This window comes from Mytilus californianus, unplaced genomic scaffold (assembly GCF_021869535.1).
Source record: "Mytilus californianus isolate M0D057914Y unplaced genomic scaffold, xbMytCali1.0.p SCAF_31, whole genome shotgun sequence".
NCBI lineage: Eukaryota > Metazoa > Mollusca > Bivalvia > Mytilida > Mytilidae > Mytilus > Mytilus californianus.
The window spans coordinates 124,586-143,134 of NW_026262681.1; the positions used below are offsets into that span (position 1 = coordinate 124,586).

Here is an 18,549-nt window from a genome sequence, read left to right on the forward strand (position 1 = left end):
ATATTGCCTCAAAATATGATAGAACGGGTTAAACGAGGAAAAAAAGTATCGGCAAAATTATTTCTTTAACAGTATTTCAATAGTTGTATAATGTCTGTATATTTTGATCGTTACTCTTCCATCATACACGACACGAATCACATAACTGAATCATGTCGAACATGAACTTAACCATGACAATACTGAACCAAACCATGACACTGAATTTTCAGTAACCCTGCACTTTGTGCAAATATAGCTATTTTTGGAATAATTGACGACAGGTTTATATCATAATGAAATATGTGATGTAACAGACAGTAAACAAATCACTTCTATTTATGCATAAGAAACGAATCACAACTTTTAAGTTTTGACATACTCAAGCATTATTCTGTGTCAAATTATTAACTATATGATACAAATTTTAATGTACAAACATATTAGCCATAAACAAAAATACTTACCAACTTGAATTTATGTTCAGAAGTTCTTTTAGCAAAAAATCGGAATCGTTATATTGTGTCATTGTTTGTCATTAAAAAACACTTAACACAGTCATGTCCAACTTAACCAAAATATGACAAAATCACTGTACTATACGCTCATCGATATGACGACGTTACTACCCGTAATAACTATATATATTTTTAAGAGTTGTACCATCGTTAATAATGGCGATATACCATTATTACCGTGTCCTGTCATATTTGACATAAATAAATGGAATAAAATATTCCGTGAGGAAATTCTTTTGAAGTGGTGATGTTTTTATACAAAGTATTACAATAATTAAAAATGGATTTTTGCGCTATCTGAAATTTCGATATGAGATTTTAATGATAATAAAAGTATAAACGGTACAAATTTTACTGCACCAGATGCGCATTTCGACAATTAATGTCTCTTCAGTGATGCTCGAGGCCAAAAAATCCAAAACCTAATACAGACGTTGAAGAGCTGATCAACCAAAAGACTTAAAGTATAGCCAAAATCGGACAAGGAATCAGAGCTTTGCATGAGGGAGATATATTCCTTAATTTGAATTGATTTCTAAAATTATAAAACAGTAAATTTTAAACAACACAATATCCGTAATTTCATGCCAGTACAAAATGATAATTAGCATGCAACGCCAAAGGGATCCGTCGCCTTGAGATTTCTCACTGTACGATACTTTATTGACTTCACTGTTGAAGACCTCAAAGAAGCTTCAAGACGAGGAACAGTAATATGTGTTTAATTTCTTATGTTTTCACTAGACTTCTATCCCGTGTATATATATCAGTACCTAAAATGTTAGAATCAAATGCACTTATCATAAGGGCTTATGTGTGTGAGAAACATAAATTGGAGCATCGTTTATACTAAATATCTTTAAAGTGGGGTTTTTTTTTTCATTGCGGTAAAATTACACCCATGCCGTCTCGTCGAAAGTGACGTTTCTGGCGAATTCGAACGCTAAACGTCGTGCCAAGAGTTTAAAACTCCCTTGAAACTGTATCGGGTGCCCTTAAGGATGTACTTAGGTGAAGTTGTAAAAATGTAGAATTTAAAATTGATACTATAAATCGGAAGAGCATTAGTTAAGAAACAAAATAAGCTAAAGCTGTTGATAGGTTATGGAGCTCCTTTTCGAGATATTTATTTTTTTTAAATGGCGGGAAAAGGCGGACTCTGACTTTTACCTTATATTAACATTGGTATTATTTGGGTCTCAAATCGAAAGAAAAGAAATCTTGAATCTGCTTAAATTTTGGTAAATGACCTTTTATGAGCTATTGAAGTCTTATATGAAAAGAAAAATGGGTGTTACGGGGCAAAATATTTTACCCTGTATCGTAGGAAAAAACCAAGGAGTCCGAACATCTGACACAAATTCCTAAACCTGACCTAAGTACATCCTTAATTTCCGATACCCGGGCGTAGCTATTCATTACACCGGGAACTTCATGCGCGTTTTCTAAAGTTCCGTTGTTGTTATTAGTGAAAAATTAAATTCTGTAGATCATCCATGATTTCTGTAATCAAATATGTAATCCACTAACGATTGTATCCTATTATGACAATCACTGGCATTCGTTTTAGTAAATGCATCACTTGGCTAACGCATTGTCAATAGACCTTATCGCTTTTTGGATATCTGCGACACTTGAACTATTGACGTCATAGAACAATCACTTTTCCTTTGTGGCGTCAGACAATTCTATTGTGACGTCAAAATTTGAAGGGAACTCGGCTTTATGATGTCCAGTAATGGCGGACAAATAGTGGTAAGGTCTATGAACGGGATTACTGACCTAGATATGCAAATGACCCACGTTGACGTCACGCCGTCTATGACACAGAGCGCCAAATTTGATTTATTCTTGTTTCTTTGTCTCTAGATTGAAAACGTCTTATACTTGACTACCTACCCTACACTCCGTAAAAAAAATGTCTAATTTACAATTTTTAACAATATAAAAACGTTTCTTTCATGTTACACTTTGTGTCCAAATTTCCTTTAAAACCGCCAGATTCAGACTAAGATCGGGGATAAATATGTTATCTACGTTCATATCCGTAGATATGGAAATGAAACACCCTGAAGTTTTTGATTTCTATCGCGAGAACGATTTACATAAAATACAAGTATCTCTGTAAACTTTCAATTTTGTTTTTATGATGTTTGTAAACTAAACGACCAATTTATGAAGGCCTACAATATTTCAATATTATCCCCGGGTTAGTATATTTCTAGTATTTTGATTGATTAACGCACGTCGTTACAAAACCCATAGCCCGGGTGTTGCTAACCCATATACCCGGACGTTGCTACCCATTACACCGGGGAACTTCACGCGCATTTTCCTTAGTTCCATGGTTGTTCCTTGTGAAATATTGAATTCTGAAGATTATCCATGTTGTCTGTAATTAAATATTTAATCCACTAACGATTGTATCCTATTATGCCGATCATTTGCACTCATTTAAGTAAATGCATCACTTGTCTGCCACATTGTCAATGAATGAGACTACTGACCTAGCTATGCAAATGACCCACGTTGACGTCACACCGTCTATGACGTAACTCTCACAACATTGAGCGCCAAATTTGACTCATTCCAGTTTCTCTGTCTCTGGATTAAAAACGTCTTATATTTGACTACCTGTAGGTTTCTACCAAACACCCCGTTACAAATATGCCAAATTCCCCAATTTCAATAAAACTTTTTTAAATAATTAAAAAAACGTTGCTTTCACGTTACTTTTTGTGGTCGAATTTCTCTTAAAATCGCCAGATTTGGACTAAGACCGGGGATAAATTCGTTATCTACGTTCATATCCGTTGAAATGGATATGAACGTAGATAACTTATAGTGACATACGGAGGAAGGACAATGAGAGTACAGAAAAATGACAAACATTAAATTCATACGTTTGAGGAGGCAATTTACTTTGTTTTTTTGTTCATCGCTTTCGCATAAACATCATCATGATTATTGATTATTTAGAATACTTATAAGGAATTTCATAAGTAGCAAGACAAACGAAATAAAGAAATTCATAAGGAGCAAGACAAAAGAAATAAGGAAATTCATAAGGAGCAAGACAAAAGAAAGTATGGAAATGCATAAGGAGAAAGACAAAAAAATATAGATTCCACCACTGCAACAAGTGTATTACGATATTTCTCCACTCGAGACATTTAAATTTTAATATTTAAAGCGCGAGGCTTGTCGAGCTTTTTAAATAATTAAAATTTAACTGTTGAGAGTGGAGAAAAAAGTAAAATCACAAAAATACTGAACTCCGAGGAAAATTCAAAAAGGAATTCCCTAATCAAATGGCAAAATCAAAAGCTCAAACACATCAAACGAATGGATAACAACTGTCATATTCCTGACTTGGTACAGACATTTTCTTATGTAGAAAATGGTGGATTGAAATATCGTAATACACGAGTTATAGTGGTGGAAAATGTTTCTCTAATGATTTTTATCCTTCCTTTTCAAAGATTTGCAGAAAGTTGTGTTCTTTATATGTGACGTCATCAGGCATGGTCGCCTTTTTTCATGACGTCACAATAGGATATTCAGAAGAAACCAAGAAACTTTGACGTCATAATTAAATTTCGACCAATCATTTGCCGAGAACAGATATTTCACTAGTGAGGAGAAATATTTTTCTCACAAAAAAGCACAAAAATTAGAGAAAGTATGGAAATTCATAAGGAGAAAGACAAAAGAAATAAGGAAATTTATAAGGAGAAAGACAAAAGAAAAATTCATAAGGAGTAAGACAAAAGAAACTGCTGAAAAAAATCATTGATGAGAGATTATCATATTTACATTGAACTCAAAACCATTTTGAATTTGACAGATTTGTTTTTTAGCCACGATAGATCACACGTCAATATTTATGGACATTAACAATTTGTTTAGTCATTGGGACCGAGTAAGCATTGGATCCTGATTCAATCAGAATCCCCATCGAGTGAACAGGATCAACATAAGTTGATCCTAATCCTATAATTATGTACTCTCAACGGTATTTTTAAACCTTATGTAAAGGTCTTTTATAAGATACTATACGTTATGATAGAATTCTTATTATTGAAGGCCGAATAGTGACCAGTAATTAATCACATCTGTCATATGGTCTTTAATGAACAGTTGTCTAATTGGCGATAATACCACATATCAGGCTGGGTTACAGTCAAAATTTCATATAACTAACCAACTAATGGCAGGTTGTCTCTTTGACACATTCCCCGTTTCCATTTTCAATTTTAAATTTTGTCTATTTACTTTCTCTCAAACCTCCCAAATGATCGCCATTAAAGCAGCATAATATCGAGATGTTAACTCCTGGTATGAATGTTCTGTAATTTGTCTTTTCAGAACATACAACGCAAAAAATAAATAAACTATAATTATTGTTATATGTTTTTTTTTTTTTTTTTTGGGGGGGGGGGGGGGGAATGTTTTTCCTAAAGTGCAATTCTGAATTACCACTAATAATTTACCTTCTAAGAAATTCATTATATCGATATCTGTATGTGCCTGTCCTATGTCAGGAACCTGTAAATAAGTGGCTGTTGTTGGTTCGTGTCTCTCATATTTCTTTTTTTCGTAAATTGAATTGTTCTGAATTAGGCCGTTGGTTTTCTCGTTTGAATGGTTTCACATTTTTAAAGTCGGGGCTTATGTAGTTGACTATACAGAATGGGTGTTTCTCATTGTTGAAGGCCGTACGGTGACCTATAATTACTTAGTTAGTTCGACGTCATTTGAACACTTGTGGATAGTTTTCTTACCACATCTCCTTATTTTTATATCAAGCAATATGATTATCTTTGGAGCTCTGAGTTCCAGAGTAAATGTTTTCGCTCCTTTTGTTTCCCTGGGGGTCAGTTAGTGCTTTATTATGTTATCACTTATTACATGCAATACATGTCTTTGTGAAAGTTTTGGGTGCAACAAGAAGCCAATAAAAGTATTGTTAGGCTTCAGATGTACAAACTTCAAATGATAGTAAGCAGAATATATTTCCCATAATAATTGTCACCTGCATGCTATCTACATTTTTGTGTACTACGCTGAACAGTGTGTGATGTAAATATGGATACCACAACAGAGTGAGATTTTGATATTGGTTGATATCATCTCTCGATATTTAATTTCTATCATAATAAACTCGCCAAGGCTCGTTTAATTTAACACTGAGATCAAATAATTGGATTTTTTATCAAGCAAGATACATTACTCACTCGTTAGAAAACCTATAAATCATAACTCAGTTTAATAGCAGCGAACAAAAAATCCAGATGTTTTTATTGGTTAATTCATGTATCAAATCATGTTTTGATTTTGTTTATTCGTGTATAAAACCATGTTTCTAGTGACTTATTCATCTATAAAACCATGTTTCTATTGGCTTATTTATTTATAAAACCATGTTTTTATTGGTTTAATCTCCTATCAAATGTCCAGTAAAGGTCGAGTGGCCATTCGCATGAAAATATTCCCTCCTGGTACCTCTATGCCTGACGTATACTTTATCTCCGACTTTTAACTCCATGATGGCAGAAATTGTGCTGGAGTCTGCACCTCTTCCTCTGTGTGAGTAACCTAGAAGATATATTTCCTTATTCTTGTTCAGTTGATAATGTACTGCATTTCTCCTATTCCCCAATATCATGGCGGAAAAATAGTAAAGACCTTTTCTCGTCGCTGTAAAAATGCCTGTTTTAGGATTAAATGGGATAGCTTTTCCTCCTGTATTCAGTTTGACTTGATCAAATCTGACGGTTTGTCCTCCTTTAGCTGCATTCACCTTTCGAGACACTGCAAAAAACGCTGGGGTCTTCTTCGTCTTAGCTGTATAATTGAACAATTATATAATTATTAATAAAAGATTACAATTAAATGACTTTCACAGAAAGTACAGTTGGTGAATTTCATTCGCATACAAACAAACAGAAAATATTTAAAAAAAATATTATTCTATGTCAAATCAGTGAATCTTGTTATTCAAGTACGACCAAATCTCAAGGATTATATGAATGGTTTTTTGACGAAATCATACTCATTCAAAATCAACGAAAATAAATAAATAAATTATTATGATGTATATTAACCTTGTTCTGATTAACTTCTGAGTAAGCTTATTTGACACAAATCAATGATATAGATATTTAACTTGGCGGAAGGTCCCACGAAACCTACTTAACACGGAACTGAGAATTTGAAATTGACTTGCCAGGGTTTTTTTTAAATAGATTTCAGTTTCTGAAAGCAAAATATTGTACTTTTTTATTTTTTGTTCCTTGTTAAAATTTTGAGTATAGAACCATTGATTTAAAATTCCAAAAATAAGTATAAACATCTCAAAAAATGTGCATTATTTATCTATTTATATTAAATTGTGCTATAATGAAACTGATGGGTTGACTGTTGGATGCTGAACGCCTAGTGGCAATTATTTTATACAAAATCGATGGTAAAGCATTTTTGCGCCTGTCCCAAGTCAGGAGCCTCGGGCCTTTGTTAGTCTTGTATGACTTTTAATTTTAGTTCATTTATATGTTTTAGAGTTTTGTATGACGTCCATTTTCACTGAACTAGTACACATTTTTGTTTAGGGGCCAGCTGAAGCCCGTCTCCAGGTGCGGGATTATCTCGCTGTGTTGAAGACCCATTGGTGGCCTTCGGTTGTTTTCTGCTCTTTGGTCGGGTTGTTGTCTCTTTGACACATTCCCCATTTCCATTCTCAATTTTATGAGAACATTTCAAACTAATGATATATCAAATATAATATCGATGTACAAAGACAAACGGTTGAAAATGTTGAAGACCATTTGACGACATACCGAATCAGAAATTGATTTTAGAATCATTTTAATATCAAAATCCTCTACAAAACCCATCTGAAGACTCTGGGTCTTCAAATATCAAAATGCGTGACATTCAGACATACAGTAAAAAAATTTGAGTATGATTATCGTAATTGGAGTAAAAAAAATCAACCAATCAAATTAGTTGATTTGTTGTTTCTAGCACTAATTGTGCACTCCAAGTACTGAGTAAAGTTTTATGACCGAATTGTGCACTCCGAGAACTGAGTAAAGTTTTATGACCGGAAGGCCAGGTATCAGTTTTGATTACACAATACAAAACTTAAAAGGTAGACAAATTGAGCGCAGGACATTTTAGCGAAAAACTTTTGAACTACTAGGGAACATTTTTGCAGACATTATAGCCAATTTTGCGCATGCAGAATTAATCCGTTTACCTGTATTATTGATAGCCAATTTTTAGCAAAAACTTACCTAGTTGAATAATACTCACCATACTAAAACCATGGTAGGGGCGTAGCTACCTTCTTAGTAAAGCGGAATCACAAACTAAAGGGCGAGGGGTCTGGGAGCCGCCAAAGGTTGGGGGCCAGGGGGCGAAGCTCCCGGAAGCTCCGCATATATAGCGTTTCAAAACAATCATAACCGTAATTAAACTTGTACATTTTTGTTGTGGTTTTTTGGTCAACTATTTGTTTAACTTCGAGTCGAATGAAGAATAAACATTGTCGTTTGCGTATTTTTGTAGGCCGTTAGAGCTTTTCAAATCACGGAGATTTGTTCTATATGCTAGTATTTGTATTGAGCAAAGTAGATATATAAAAAACAAATAATAAACATAAACACAATACTATATGTGGAGTTTCTGTTAGCATAAACATCATTGGATACCAAATACTTGGTGGATACATTCATTAATATTTTGCTTAACATATGCATTTAGATGTTGAACAAATTTGTGGGTAAACTCTACAAGCTAGAGAGAGATAGGAATTTCTAATTTTACGCAGTTAGGAATTCTCGAGGTTGAAATTAATGAACTTTTTCAGAGTGAATGGTACTTTGATCTTGATTTTTTTTCATGATCTTTTTTATGATCTGCGCTTGTTAATTATCCAGCTGATAAACAAATAAATATGCATTCGACCAGTTGTATGGAAATATCTAGATGATAACAGTGAAGATGTGGTATGAGTGCCAATGAGACAACTCTCCATCCAAGTCAAAATTTATAAAAGTAAACCATTATAGGTCCAAGTACGGTCTTCAAACCGGAGCCTTGGCTCACACCGAACGGCAAGCCATAAAGGGCCCCAAAATTACTAGTGTAAAACCATTCAAACGGGAAAACCAACGGTCTAATCTATATAAAAAACGAGAAACGAGAAACAATGCCCGTAATATAAAAAGTTCCGCTAAGTTTACACCAGTTGTATACATGTATTTATCGTACACATACATGTCTTACAGAATTTAAAATTTGGCTGCATGTGTTTTCCTCTTGCTTTTCTTCTTTGTGTAGTTTTTAAAATGCATACAAAGACCAATTCTTATATGTTAACTTTGTCCCTCTCTCTCTCTTTTTGGAAAGGGAGGGGGGGGGACGTGGATGCACGTGCTGTCGTGCCTCCGGGTAGCTACGCCCCTGATTGCTCGCTTAATGTGAAAGTTGTTTTATTCGGCATAGCATTTCTAGATGATCAAGATACATGTATCTGATTGTTTTGTAGAAGAGTTCGTGTCCGTTGAGCCAGAATTCGCAGATTATCTGACCAAATGCTATGTAACTGAAGATTGTATGTTTCCACACAATTAAGCTTTGGGCAGAAGTTTCAGGTAAATCAAAGCGAACAAATGGTGGTCCAGAGTCGTTCCATTACCATTATAATGAGCATTTTAGCTGTCACCCAGCCATTTACGTTTATCAGGATACTATCATCAAATTGCAAACAACATATATCAAAATAAGAAGTAAAGATGTATGTGCACCTCAATCTAGACGAGATAAAGAGAAGACACAGTTCCTATTGCAATTTCATAAACAGTATTGTATAGGAGGTATATCATGAGTCCAATTACTTACATTCTCTAGGATATAAATTCAAGGATAGAACGGAATTTTGAGATAACCTTTTAGACTTTATAGTTTAAGTGCTGTATTTTAATGGACATGCTATATTTTATATTGTGCTGTCTTGGTTTTATTAAAATTTATTATTCTGTTACTTATTGATTTCTGTCGCTGAAATGAACATTAATAATTACTCTTTTCGCTAAAATGAGTTATATACTTTGGCGCGAAAAATGCCGTTTTTCCGCTTAAATGTCCTATCAATGCGCTACATTGTCCAGTCCGCCGGACAAATTACAGACCATCATTAACACGTTGTTTAATGCCATTCATAGTATGTACCAACACACAAAAAAATCAATAGCACTTATAAAGATTAATTTACAAACAATATATTCAACAAACCTTTAGGTTTTGCTATGCTCTTTTTCATTTTGTTAAAATCATCTAAAATGTCCAGAACACATAACTCTGTCTTGGTTTTATCCTTGAGGCATGCTATTAAGGGTAGATACGTGACCATTAAAACAAAGATCATCGGAAGAGTATTCATTCTGACTAGCAATGTAAGGACGATCTTCTTTCAGTGTAGGAAATCTGAAAAAAAAACCAACAAACTAGATGAATAGAATGGGAGTCATCACAGAGAGGTATGATAATTAAGTAAATTGTGATATAATTTTTATCAAAATTAATCCAAGGTTATTCAAGTTTATGACCTGGACTTTCATTGTACAGTTTTTTTTTTCTTGTATTCGACACACATTTTAGTAGAGGCGAATAACCATGCAAAGTTTACTTTACCAAACCCCAAGGGGTATCAAAGGAAAAGAGCGGAAACGATGGTTTTTGTACAATTTAGGCACAGGGGAGACTAAGCTGAACTAAGTTTAAAACCAAGATTTTCGCTGTATACAGTTTTCTTTCTTGGAGCAGACTGTCAGTAGTGGTAAATTAATTAGCATGTAAAAATTCATTTACCAACTTCAAGGCGGGTTTAAAAAGTTAAAGAGCGGACACGATTTTTGAACATATGCTTTTCTTTTACGCGACACACCTTCTATAGTGTGTGACCAGGCTCAAGCTAGCAGCCACTTTAAAGATAAATCTAAAAAAACAAAAGATGCATAAGGTTCAAACTCAACAGAATTGTTTTTAAAATATATCAAACTATGCAATTGTTAAATTAAGAAGAAGATCTACATGTATGTTAAATGAGGAATTATATATTTTAATTGCCTTTTCAAAAGTGAAAACAAAGGTATACATGTGCATGCCTCATCGAGGTATAATGATAACTACGGGATAACCGAATTGTCCAATTGTGTTGCTCATTGTACGGGTTATAAATAGAACGTCTCATTATTGACGTTGGGAATTTTTGACAGACTTTGAAAGATGGGGGTGGAGTGAGGGGTAGGCATTTAAGACTCTTTAAACCTATTAACTTTGGACCTATGGTGAAGACAAACCATGAGTTGTCCCACCTGGGCCTTTTGGCCCATTAAACTATAGACCTTTAACTGATCTTAACTATCATTTGCATCTAGTGTCAGTTAAAATCTGTGACTCCAGTCCATTTGATAAGTTTATATGCTGGCCTAAATCTTAAAAATTGGAGTTTTTGCAGAAGCAAAAAAAAGCATGACTGTCCTTGCCAGTACATCCGGGCGTGTCTACCAGACAGGACAGATTACAAGAGCAAAATTGTTCATTCCTTTGGGTTTCAGATATCAAGCGAAAACTGAGGGTACTGCGATAACTTATAATGCGTGTCTTTGATGTCTTTATAATGTTTACTTTTAGCCTATATATAACTACTAGTATATCAATGTGCAATGAAATTACTTTTAAACACGAATGTGCTATGAAATGACTATTAAACTTTTAACCATAAAGAAAATATTGTAAAAGTGCAAATGTCCTATACAAAAAGCGCAACTGTCCATATTTAAAAAGCGCAAATGTCCTATGAATTGAAGCGCAAATGTCCATTAAAAAAAGCGCAAATGTCCTATGAAAAAGCGCAAACGTCCCGCGCCATAATGTATATATACCAAATAACGGTTCCGATAGAAAGACTTTTTACGAAAATATGCATAATTCAAGTAAGATGTATGACGATGATTATGCAGTGTTGAATACTACACTGTCTTATTAGGAGACTTCAATTGTACTTTAGATAAAAGAAAAAAAAAATAGATATGTAACCATCACATCAAAATAATGAAGTCGGCACAACAGAATTAAAATATCTTTTATTGAGATATGAATTGGATAATGTATGCAGATCTCACTTTCCAGATACCAAACTTTGAAGTCACGTATTGATTTTATTTTCTGCAACAAAACTTTGAATAGTAAAATATTTAACACTCGTATATACCATTTCCCGTTTAGTAATCACGAAATCGTTACATCAAATATTAAGCCAGATGATATCGAAAGAGGACCGGGTATGTGGATTGTGAATTTAAACACAATTAAATCTGAACAGTTTTCAAATGCTTTTACAATCTTTTAGGAAGGGTGGGAAAAAAGTAACGACAAATTTAATGAATTACAAGAATGATGGGATTTAAAATGAAATTTCTGACAATTGATGTAAGTAAAACACTAAATTGCTAATTTGATAAAAATCACATTAAGCAACTAGAAAAACGACTTGAAGCATTACAATAGGTAAAGGGGAAAAAAATATTGTCAATTTTAGAGAATAATTTAATTTTGGATGTAACAGTAAACACGTCTTTTGATTGGCTGAAAGTTTTTTGTCTATCAGTTCATAGACATAATTTTGTCACGTGACCGTGACGTCATCAACGTTGTTTCGTGATTAACTCCTTAAAAAAAACTTGGAGAGCAAGTCCTAGGAGACGTCCGTTTTCGTCAAGCTCTATCAGCAACAATAACAGGGGACTTAATTAGGTGGCGCTACAAACGTCGGCGACGACTAAATGTCCGCGTAATCAACCGGCTAAGAAATCTATTTTTTTTAACTTGTCATGCTTTTATTATAATTGATTTTTAAAGTTTGTAGGTTTTGTGAATACGACATAGAAACATTGTCGAAAATGACTTTTATTTGCTATAACTTCATCCTGTCCGTTCTTAAAATAAGCAGCCATCTTTTTTGTTCGCCAAAAAACTCGAATTTGAATAACTTGACGTTTACCAATACGTATCCAAAGACGGAAAACCGGGTAACCTATTCTACATAATTATGAAGCCATTTTTTTACTCTTATACAATGATTTCAGTGACCACCAGGCATGTCATTTTGTAGTTTTTTTTGGCCTCGCTTCTACTTTAAAACAGTGAAGGTTCGGCTTCTTTACATTGTAGATGTTAACAAAGTACTCTAAAATACTGATTTTATTCACGTCCGCAATATGGTCTATAAATAGAAGTGGAATGTGCTAGTACCGAGTGTGAAAAATAAAGGGGATTAAAGAAAATAATTTTTAATAAAAATATTAAACAAGAGTTTTAAATTGCTGCGTGACATGAAATTTGCGGAATTACATCAGAAGGGTTAGCAAGAGAAAAGGAAAAGAAAATTGAATGCGAATCGAAATGGGGATGGGACCTTGTGCACGGACAAACGGGAAGTAAAATGGTCTTTAAAAATGAACGAAAAATTATAAAAAAAAAGTTTACCCGGTCAACTCTTTAGTCAATTTGAAATGAACATTGTAAATAATGAGTTTCAAGCATGAAAATACGCTAAGGAAAAATTACAAATCTACTGCTCGAAAATTTTCCTTTAGGTGTAATATCACCATTGATTTTCCCCTATTAGTCTTTGTTAGAGGAGTAGGCCCGGTAAGACCCCTTTTTGGCCCCAAAATATAGCATTTCAAAAAATTGTTAAAGATGTAAACTGTAAGCTATTTATTGGAAAGAAGAATACTTATGTTACATAAATATGGGCTGTTTTTGACAATACAATGCACATGCATCAGGTACTAGCATCATTAATTCATGCAAAATTACTGAAATCGTCACAATTTCAGCATTTGTGCTTATTTTTAGGCGGTTTTTGTCTAAAATGGAAGTGTCCGCACTTGTGTTCAGTCTTAATATTTAAATATGTGTTGTATTTGATGATGATACATAACATATATAAAGGTTGAGACTGAACACGAATGCGGCCACTTCCATTTTAGACAAAAACCATCTGAAAAGTGCCGTTTTGTGGCATATTTGATAGATTTTTCATATTTAAGCTTGAATTAAGGCGTCTTTAATGACAAAATCAGTTCAAATCTTTTACATAAACTGATTGAATCGACTGAAGAAGACACTTATAAAAACTTTTTTCATTTTTCTTTTAATCATAATATCTTAAAGAATAATCGCATTCCTTATCAATAATCACAGAAAAGGAAACAGTTATTTTTTATTATGCGAAATATTAATATTCACAATACACGCTTTATTTAAGAGAACTGGAAAATATTTGTTGGGCTCAAAAGCCGCGATTGATTTCTTTAAGTTTTTTTTGTTTTTTTTGTTTTTTTTTGTTGTAAAGACGGTACACAAAATTGTAACACGATATACTTGAATTACGATTTGATATTTGAATACATTTTATACCTGTTTCATCATGGAAGCAATAATCTAAAAATATATTTTTTATTCGAAATTGGGATGCTAAATAAGAAGGTGACCCAATGATTTCTCTTCCTATCCAACATATCATCCTTTCCCAGTGGCAATCTCAATTTTCAGCTATTCATCTCAGATCTTTTACTTTGTAGGAGTTACTGATCAACATATTTAATGTTCATTAGATCTCAGTTGTCCTTAATATTGCACAAAACACCTGCCGCTGAAGTTGAGCAAACAACAATCTATCAATCAACGAATTTTGAAAGATATTTCATCATCATGTATGCCAAATACAATGTGTATTTCATCATAGAAAATGAAAATAAAATTATAATATTTTCAATTTTAAGTCATTGATTATAATTGATTCACCTCACATGTAGACAACAGAAATTCATTTTAGAATTTCTTCCCTCGTTTTGCTGTTTTTCAAATTTTTATTTCAAACATTTCCCTAAAATTTTGGGCAATAAAATAATAATAAACATGATTACGAAATAAACAAAAGGAATATGGATGATAACGTTTAAAAATTCTTAATCCTCGCCTACCGAAACAATGCTTGGAATGAAAAATTTAATCTGACACATACACGGCCGACACTCGGCTAACCGAGAGATTGGTCGGTTAATCTATATTGAGTATGCGGCTATATGGGCGGTTGGTCTGTTAATCGGGTCGGTTATACGTCTGTTAAGAGTAAAACGCACTATTTAAATGTTCAACTCGGTTAAATATACAGATTTTTGGCATATTATAAGAACCAAATAAAAAAAGAAAAGTGTCTGACAAAATGATATCTATCATAGAACATTTTCCACCTGTAAAAACATTTCATAGTCTGCGCAAACTTCAGTAAAACTAAAAGGTGTCGCGCAAGTATGTGGTATTTATGCTTATACGCATAGCAATTGTTTTAATAAAAGGCGAAACAAACAATTTTAGATATCATTTAAAGGACACAAAATAGTACTTTGGTTCTAAAAAATAAATTGACATTAGTAAATATTTCATAATTGTAATATAACGTGAGTAATACCAAGTTTTAGTGACTATTAGGGGAATAAAGTCTGTTAATGGGTTGAACAATTAAAATTGTGTCAGTTAAGAGCTTTTTAGCCACGACAATAGTTTTGCTACCTTTATAATTTCCCATTAAAAAAGTTAAGAATGAGAAGTACTTGAGTAAAAAAAAATGACAATACGGTGCAACAGCATCCTTGTAGTAAGAGCATTTTTATTTTGACTTTCTTTGCATTTTATTGAAAGGTGTGTCACTGCAATATAGCGTGATATGGATTGGCCGCTGGAATATGCATGAATTTATTTTTAACGTTTTCAATCAGCCTTGATTTTTGTGTCTGTTCAAAGAAGCACGTTCAAAAATCCGACTGAAAGTGTCTGTCTTATACAACACCGGGTACATATAACGTGTTGTCGTTCTCATATCATATGGACATGATATTTGCCACTGGACGTTAAACCCTAATTCGTCAGCATCATCCATTTGGTTCTTTTGTTCTATTACTTAATCATATGTTGTTTACAAAACATTCTAAAGAAGTAAATGGAAAGAAGCGAATGCAGCTACAATTGATTATCTAAAGTTTTAATTCATTTTATTCCGTTTAGATCCTTTCTACATAAGTGCAGAGGAGAACTGTAGTTGTGCGCTTGTAAAATTCTAGCATTTGTCACCAATTTGAGTACATCGCAATCCGTTACTGTTTCAACCACCCCCTCCCCCTGAAATTTTGTTTTGTTTGCACTTTACAATATTTACTGAGCTATCAGATTCAGCGGTTGACAGGAGGCCAATGTTTATCGGACTCCAGTCTCAAATAACATAAAGTGATATACAGTAAAAAAATTGCAAAGCATCTATATAGATATCGTTGTCTATACTATTAATTTAAAAATAAGGAGATGTGGAATAAATGCCAAAATTGTTTTAACAATCATCTTGGAGGGTCTAAATAGTAAAAAGGGGTGTTTCATGTCTGTATTCTTAAACAATTCCTATTTTTCTCTCTTTTTTAGCAATGCATCACTCTCTACTGTCCTTATCTATTATTCTATATTCTGCGTCTCCATCCAGATTCTCGTGTATACCATGAGGGTCCGGATTGGGGTGTTGTTTATTTCTGTATTCTTTAAATTGTTATGTCACTTTTCTCTACATTTTATTTATTTTTCTCATTATTCTTTCTCTATTCTTTATATTTTAGCATCCCAATATATTTTACTTACTGATGTTTAGTTACATTACGACGTTTATCTCTGATATAAAAAAGCAGATGTGGTATGATTGCCAATGAGACAACTCTCCACAAGAGACCAAAATGACACAGAAATTAACAACTATAGGTCACCGTACGGCCTTCAACAATGAGCAAAGCCCATGCCGCATAGTCAGCTATAAAAGGCCCCGAAATGATAATGTAAAACAATTCAAACGAGAATTAAAACTAACGGACTTATTCATATATAAAAAAAAAATGAACGAAAAACAAATATGTAACACATAAACAAACGACAACCACTGATTTACAGGCTCCTGACTTGGGACAGGCACATACATACATAATGTGGCGGGGTTAAACATGTTAGCGGGATCCCAACCCTCCCCTAACCTGGGACAGTGGTATAAAAGTACAAAATAAGAACGAACTATAAAAATGATGTATATACTGGTTACCAATGTAGATGACAAATTGGTGTCATTCATAACAACGAAACAGAATTCACATGATATATGCGACCATTCTTGAATGAAATTAATATTACTTTAATATTACACTTTTTGAAACCATTTTTATCAATTTCCAATTTCCATTGTCTAAATTTATGTTTCATTGTTCATGTGTTGTTTCTGTATATTTTAGCCACTCGTTTTGAGCCTATCCATTTGATCCGATAACTCCCCATAAAGCAATCAAATTATATTTTCATTGCCATTCATAACTCTTAACAGACCAAATAACAGACCGGGTTTTATACATCCGACCCATTAACAGACCATGCAGGTTTTTAATAAAAATTGATTAATTTCACCAAAATACAGTAAATTCAGCCAAGTTGTCATTTTGTGTACATTTTGTGTGTGTAAAATGTGTATAAATTTATTGATGAGTAACCCGCTTTTTCATTTTATTGATTGTTTATCGAAGCTAGAAAAAAAATAATTACACCACTGGATTCAGTACATTGAATTGTTTTGTCAGACATGATTAATTTTTATGATAAAAAATATATTTAAAAAGTTATACAATGAAACATACTGAACTTGCAAGTATTTTCTCGATAACACCTGATTAACAGACTTTAGCCAACCCAATTAACAGACCAACCGCCGATATAGCCGCATACTCAATATAGATTAACAGACCAATCTCTCGGTTAGCCGAGTGACGGCCGTGACATATAATACTTTACAACACGAAGTCGTTCATAGAATCGGCTGTTCGGAGTTTTATTTATTTTTATTTGTACATGCATTGTTTTAATTTTTTATTTTTATTGGCTGCCGATGTTTTGTTTATATAATCATTTGAGTCTGAGAGATTCTTTACGGTATTTATCAATTATAACAAGGTTTACTATCATGCTAATCGGATAAGACGGATACATATATTTTAGTGTTTTAGGGGTGGTTTAGAAACAGTTATGCATTTCACTTGACAAATATAAAACTAAAGCGCATGTAAATTTATTAGCAATGAGTATATTATCTTTATTTTTTTAAAGATAAGAAATATATATAAAAAAAAAACTATTATATTTCGTGGTTAAAAGTTGTATTCTTAAATAATGTTGTATTTAAAACATCGTTTATAACAATCTTAGAGCAACAATTTTGATAAAATTACTATTACATCGCTTTTTCTAATTACGCTGTTCTACAGAGAAGCACAACTTTTGCAACGTCACAAATATGAAACGTCAAGATGATTTTGGCGCGACAAAGCAAGAAATAAACTCGGCAGCAAGAGGGTTAAAGGGAGGTTATAATTTGTGTGTATTATGACAATATTTCATAGATTGTCATGAAATATTTTCTCATGAAGGGGAGGTTATCAACAGAAATCATCATGTTGGATTATGATATCATACACCTTATCGCTATTTGGAAATCTGTCCCGCTTGAACGTTTGACGTCATACAACAATCACTTTTCCATTGTGGCGTCAGATATTTTCTATTATGACGTCAAAATTTTACGGGAATTTTTGTGATGTCCAGTAATGGCGGACAAATAGCGATAAGGTGTATTAAAGTGTTTTATTTGACTGATAATTAAGGAATGACTGTAATTTTTTTTCTGTCTATGAAGAAATAACATCAAAAATGTGGTGCACACTGAATTAGTGAATAACCCGCGTAGCGGGTTATTTTAAAGTGTGCACCACATTTTTTATGTTATTTCGAATAGACAGAAAAAAATTTACAGTCATTTATTATAATTTAATTCTAAATTCCATTTTAAACCGGAGTAAACCATGAAAAAACGTTAATGACGTCACGGTCACATGACAAAATTATG

The 18,549-nt window shown here is 33.2% G+C and overlaps 1 long non-coding RNA gene across 1 annotated transcript in view; it reads right to left on the reverse strand.

Moving 5' to 3' along the window:
- Nucleotides 1-5,778: 5,778 nt before the first annotated feature.
- The window catches only part of LOC127736451 (uncharacterized), a 39,911-nt gene continuing 27,140 nt past the window's right edge, over nt 5,779-18,549 (reverse strand). Inside the window, exons 2-3 of the long non-coding RNA XR_007998969.1 lie at nt 9,798-9,989; nt 5,779-6,344 (exon numbers count right to left, since the gene is read on the reverse strand). This is a non-coding gene — a long non-coding RNA (uncharacterized LOC127736451). The remainder of the gene's footprint in view (nt 6,345-9,797; nt 9,990-18,549) is intronic.